Genomic DNA, 6,000 nt, shown 5'->3' on the forward strand with positions numbered 1-6,000 from the left:
AGTCCGCTGAGTATGTCTGAGGTCAGAGTAAGCGAGGTGGGCATGTAGCAGGACAGGAACAGGGCCCTGGGGGCCATTGTAAGGACTTGGACTTAACTCTGAGTGCGACGGGGACCCATTGTAGGATTTTGAGCATGGAAATGAATGATCTGACATGTTTTAAAAGCTTCACTTTGGCCTATGTGTTGAGAATACATTGAAGGGGGATGAGGGCAGAGACAGCAACAGGGAGACCAATTAGGAGGCAGCTGTGATAATCTGGGGTGACAGACACCACGGTTCACAAGGTCATCACAGCCCCGAGCCTGACCCCACCCCCAGCCTCCTGGGCAAACCCTCTGCCTCTGCTTGGGGGGAAGCATTGAAGACAACAATTGGTATTGAGGACCTACTACCTGCCAGGCATTGTATTAGGTGCCTTGTGTTGACGATCTCATTTAGTCTTCAATGGGACTTGTGGGGAAGGGATTGCCCCACAGACATTTCAAAGCCCATGCTGTGGACTGAAATGTGTACCCCCCGAATTCATATGTTGAAGCCCTCACCCCCAATGTATTTGGAGATGGAGATGGGATCTTTGGGGGTTTAGATGAGCTTACAAGGATGGGGCTCTCATGATGGGATTAGTGTCCTTATAAGAAGAGACAATGGGGAGTACCCCATCCTCTCTCTTCTTTCTCACTCTCTCCTTCTCTCTCCCCACACCATGTGAGGACACGAGAAAAGGTGGCTGTCTGCAAGCCAGGAAGAGGGCCCTCACCTGCTGGCACCTTGATCTTGGATTTGCCAGCCTCCAGAACCGTGAGAAATAAATGTCTGCTGTTTAAACCACACACTCTGTGGCATTAGTTATAGTAGCCCCAGCTGACAAATACCACCCATTTTACTGGCAAGGACACTGGAGCTCCGGGGTGTCAGGTCACTCAGCTGGGGAGTGGCAGAACATGGGGCTGGGCTGTGATGGGAGATCGGGGACCCGGAGAGCACAGGGCATGAGGGAGACCTGGCACGCAGGAGTTGCAGGGGACAAGGCCACATTTCAGGGGTATTTGGGCCTGGTGGGGTCCCGCCTGGGGTGGGGGATGAAAGGTGGTAGTGTCTGGGAATGAAAGTTTCGCCGTGGGTGGGTTTGGAGGCTGTTCCTGGTTCACCCTTTCTGTGCAGTGTCCCAGGGCCTGGCTCAGCTTTTCCAGGCATGTGGGGTGTCCTCCTGGGGCCCCGCTGAGGCCCTTCCTGCCGCCCCCCAGCCTTGTCCGCAGCTCGAGCTGTCCAGACTGGTGCTCCTGGAGCCGGCAGGGGGACGGGGTGGGGCATGGAAGGGGGGAGGGGAGGGGCACCGGGGCTTCAATCATGACTCCCTGGGGCCTGTTAGCTGCTCACTCTCACAGAAGGTGGTGAAGAGGGCAGAGTGTTAATGACAGTAATTGCTTTAATTATTTTTTTGGTTTGGAGAGTCATAAAATGCAGCAGCCCTGCTCGCTGCTAATCACGGTAATTAGGAGGGGCTGGGGCTGTGCTAGGACAGCAGTTGTTAACGAGAGGGAAGTAACAGCCTGCAAAGACAGACAGAAGCCAAGGATCGTCCTGCTTTCTCTCCTCTCTTCTCCTTTCCCTTCCCCTCCGCCCTCTGCCGCCTCCTGCCCCCTTCCCAGGGAGGCCTCTCGGATGGCTCCAGGGACTGACTTCAGGTCCGGGGGAAGCAGCTGTTCTGGGGAAGAGGGGAGAGTTCGGTCACAAGCAGAGGTCTGTCCCTGCTCTTGGCAGCCTCGAGGGCTGAGGGCTGCAGCTAGTCTGATGGACCAAGCAGCTTGCCCTTTACAGAGGAGACAGAAGAAAGCGCAGGGCCGCCCCCTTAGGCAAAGCTGGGGGAAGCCACCGGGAATGGAATTTGGGCCACCTCCCTGCGTCCCTTTGCCCACAGCCAGCCAAGCAGCCCACACTCAGCCAACATTTCCCAAGCACCTACTGTGCGCCAGCCTGGAGGTTCTGTGGGGGAATTCCTCTCTGCCTTGTTCTCAAGGAGCTCCCGGTCAGACGGGGAGCTGGTGTGGAAGAAATAATGACCTTCCAGGGTGGCATCTGAGGCACAGAGCTAAGGCCAAAGGTGTCAACTCTTGGTAAGTGAGAGAAAGCTTCCTGGAGGAGGTGGCAGGGTCATGGGAGGAGACTTCCCAGAGGAAGCAACATTTGCTAGGTCTTGCAAGGTGAGTAGTAGTTTCCTGGATGGGAGGGTGGGGGATTCTGGGCTGAGGAAACAGCAGGGACAAGGAACTGGAAGGGGGTACAGGGAGGGCAGATGGGAGGCACAGCCAGAGGAGCTGCTTTGGGCTAGAGTGTGAGAGGCCTCGAAGACTGCGCTTGGAACTTGGGCTTGATGTGCTGACTTCCGAGACCGCTGTGCACGGGCTTGGGAAAGGGATGGAATCAGGCAGCTCATGTTTTCATTGATAGGGAATAAATGAAAACATGTAGACAAAGCACAAAGTGAGTGCTCCACGGATGATATTGAGGGCGATAACAAAGTGTTTTCCCAGGCCTGCGTGGACGTGCTCCTGCAGAAACTTAGAGACAGCCATACACAGATGTGTGAGCTATGATGACACAAAGCACAGGCACAAACACACAGTTACTGTCCTGCCCCACCCCGGAGACACGTACAGACACAAAGTCATGCTTGACACACCAGATCCACAGATGTGAGTTCATCTTGGAGGGGCTTACTAAGGCCAGGGGTGTGCCCCAGCTCTGTGACCTTGCAACTTTGCTCCCCGGGACTGTGGGCTGCAGGGCTGGGGCCGAGTTAGGGAGAACTTCCTCTGCAGATGACCCCAGCAGTCCCTCTGCTCTGTCAGAACATGACCCCTGGCACTGCAGCTGGAGAGCTTGAGGCCAGCTGTCAGGAAGAACTGTCCTGCTGAGAAGTCAGTTGTGGGGCAGGTTTCTGCAGTCAGGGGTGCCACTTACCACCCCAGGCCTGAGTCATTGGTGAAGCCTACATACCTGACTTGGGGCAGGGAGCTGTTTCACCCCCTGCAGAGCTCTTGCCCTGTTCTAAGATCAGGGTCTCAGAGTCACCAGGGCTTAGGTAGAGGAGATGGGAGCTCAGTGAGGTGCATGTGAATCTCTGTTGAGGATGATAAGAGCCTCACAACAGCAGGGAGAGTGCTTGGATCTCAGGGGCCACTTCTGGGTTGTGAGGGGTTGTGAGGAACAACAGAGGGGCATAGGGAACCAAGGGGACCAGAGAGGCCCCTGGGGTTTGGTGAGGAGCTGTGATCCCTGGGAGCTTGCTCTGTGCCAGACACGGTTTCAAAGTGTGTGACGTGTTAACTCGATTAATCCTTCTAGCACCCAATAGGGCAGGTGTCATTGGCATCCCATTTTACAGATGTGGAACTTCAAGTACCTTGTGCAATTCGCACAGCTCGGAGGCGGTGGGGGCTGAACGGATCCCAGACAGACGGGCGAGTCACTCACCAGGCCAGAGTCCGAGGTTCTGCCCCTGCCTGCTTCTCCAGACTGACTTCTCTTCCTTGAGGACAATGATAGTGACTGTTTCAGCCTCGTGTTCCCAGTAGCCAGCACAGGCTGAGCTGCTTACCAAGTCTGGATGGAAGGGAGGAAGGAAGGAGAGAAAGGAGGGAGGGAGGGACGAAGGAAGGAAGCATTAGAAGCAGGAGCTTGTCCAGAGGGTCTTGGGCCATCTCAGCCCTCCCATCCTGTCCCTGCAAGCATTCTCCGCCTGTTGGGAGCCCTCCTGCACCTGCCACCACCCCTGGATCCTCCAGGTCTCCTGAAGCTCAGCTGCCTCCTTGTCCAATTTCATTTTCTCTCCAGACAAATGAGGGGGTGGATCCACCTTTCCGTTCACACAGGCTGGTTGTCAGCTGCAGTGGCATCTGCTCTTGTCAGAAAAATTAAGAAGGAAGTGAAAAAGCCGCAGCCCTGGTGCTGGTGGCCGGGGAATCTGGGCCTGGCCTCTCTTAGGAAGACCCTTCCTGTCTCCCAGAGGAGGTGCCTGGGGGCCCGGCCAGGGCCAGCGTGGACACAGGTTCTCCACCAACATTCTCTTCCTTTCAGAGGGAAGGTGACTGTGGAGCCAACTCTTGGGCTGAGTCCCAGCTCTGGACTGACCAGCTGTGTATTTGTTTGGGCAAGTTACTTAACTTCTCTGTGCCTTAGTTTTCCCATCTATAAAATGGGTATAATAATAACGTTGTGAGCACTTGGAACAGAAGGTGCATCCAGCACTTAGTAAGTAAGTGCTTGGTTAGTGTTGGTAGTTGTTATTCTCTTCTTGCCCCAGGGATTGCTCCTGAGTGAGGGGCTCAGCCTCCTGGGGTGGTGGAGCCAGAGCGAGCAGAGCTCCCTGGGGACTAGACAGGTGGGAGAAGGCAGCCTTCATTCTACCGACTTTCGTTGATCTCAGGCCCCTCATGCCTGCCCTTGGGAACCCCCAGTCTGTGGGGATGGAGGCAGACACATAAACAAGGAATTAGTACAAGAGGCAGGCATGTAATATTCAGGAAAAAAGAGGAGGAAGTGACTCCTCAATGTTCCAGGCCTGCGTGGACGTGCCGCAGCAGAAACTTAGAGACAGCTGTACACAGATGTGTGAGCTACGATGACACAAGGCACAGACACAAACACACAGTTACCATCCTGCACCCCCACCCCAGAGACACGTACAGGAACAAAGTCATGCTGGACACACCAGATCCACAGATATGAGTTCATCTTGGAGGTGCTTACTAAGGCCGGAGGTGTGCCCCAGCTCCGTGACCTTGTAACTTTGCTCCCTGGGACCGTGAGCTGCAGGGCTGGGGTATAAAGCTGGCGGAGGGAGGTCAGGGAAGGCTTCCGGGAGGAGGTGACATGAGCAGAATGTGGAAGTGCAAATACGTTTTTCAGGCGGCCCCAGGGTGGAAGGCGTTCTGGGAGCCTGAGTGGAGAGGTGCTCTGGGTAGCGGGAGCCAGGCCGTGAGGAGCCTGGGCTTTATCCTAAGAGCAGCAGGGAGCATCGAGGGGTATGGAGTAGACAGGGACATAGACAGCTCAAGGAAGGTGGCTCGGGAAGCTGTTGCAGGATGGATGGGCATGGGGAGGACTGCTGGCACCTGTCAGTTCCCTTCCTTACTCATCTCTGTCGCCCCAGCTGCCAGGACTGGCCGGCCCAGGTCAGCATAACTGGCTACCATTGAGCAGATGAGCAAAGGAAAACTCCTTTGTGATCACCCAGGACCAGAGAGACAGCTGGGGGTTGGCAGGAGGATGCAGAGCTGAGGGTTTGGGGACTCTCAGGGAGGGCCTGGGGCTTCTCTTAAGGACCACGTGCTCCTCGTTCCCCGACATCTCTGCTGGGGCTCCCCTGGTTGGAGAGGCGGGTCCCGCAAGCGGCGGGCACGACCGGCGCCGTCCAGCAGGGGGCAGGCGCGGCGCGCGGACGGGCGCGCCCACCTCCGCGGCTCGGGGCTGCGGGGCTTAGGAAAGGGTCTGCGGTGGGGGGCGAGGGGACCGAGCTGAAGGGCAGAGACAGGGGCACCTTCACAGCCTCAGGATCTCGCCGGTCGGGGCAGTCCTGCGGGGACCGAGGATGCCACAGACCCGGAGGCCAGATTGGTCGCTTCAGAAATTTTCAACCCCGGGAGCACGTCGGAATCACCGGGGAGTGTTAAAAAACTACCCATGCCTGGGCTCCCCCCGCCCCAGATCAGTTGAATCAGCCTCTCTGGGGGCGGGGCCCAGGCATCAGTAATTAAAAAGGTCTCCCCTGGCCATTTTAATGCACGCCGAATGACCCGGCTGCAGGGGTTTGAAAGTGAACAAATGTCAGGGCCCGGGTTTCCCTCCTGTGCGGCAGGTCTGCGTCATTTACATCTTGTGCCCACCACGGTCACAGGAGTGGGTCCAGGGGCCCTTGACAGAGGAGTGAGCAGGGCCCACAACAAGGAGCTGCCTGTCCCCGCCTGCCGAGGGCGAGGAGGTCGTGAGCAGGGCTCA

The sequence above is a fragment of the Lemur catta genome, chromosome 3 (assembly GCF_020740605.2).
Source record: "Lemur catta isolate mLemCat1 chromosome 3, mLemCat1.pri, whole genome shotgun sequence".
Taxonomy (NCBI): Eukaryota; Metazoa; Chordata; class Mammalia; order Primates; family Lemuridae; genus Lemur; species Lemur catta.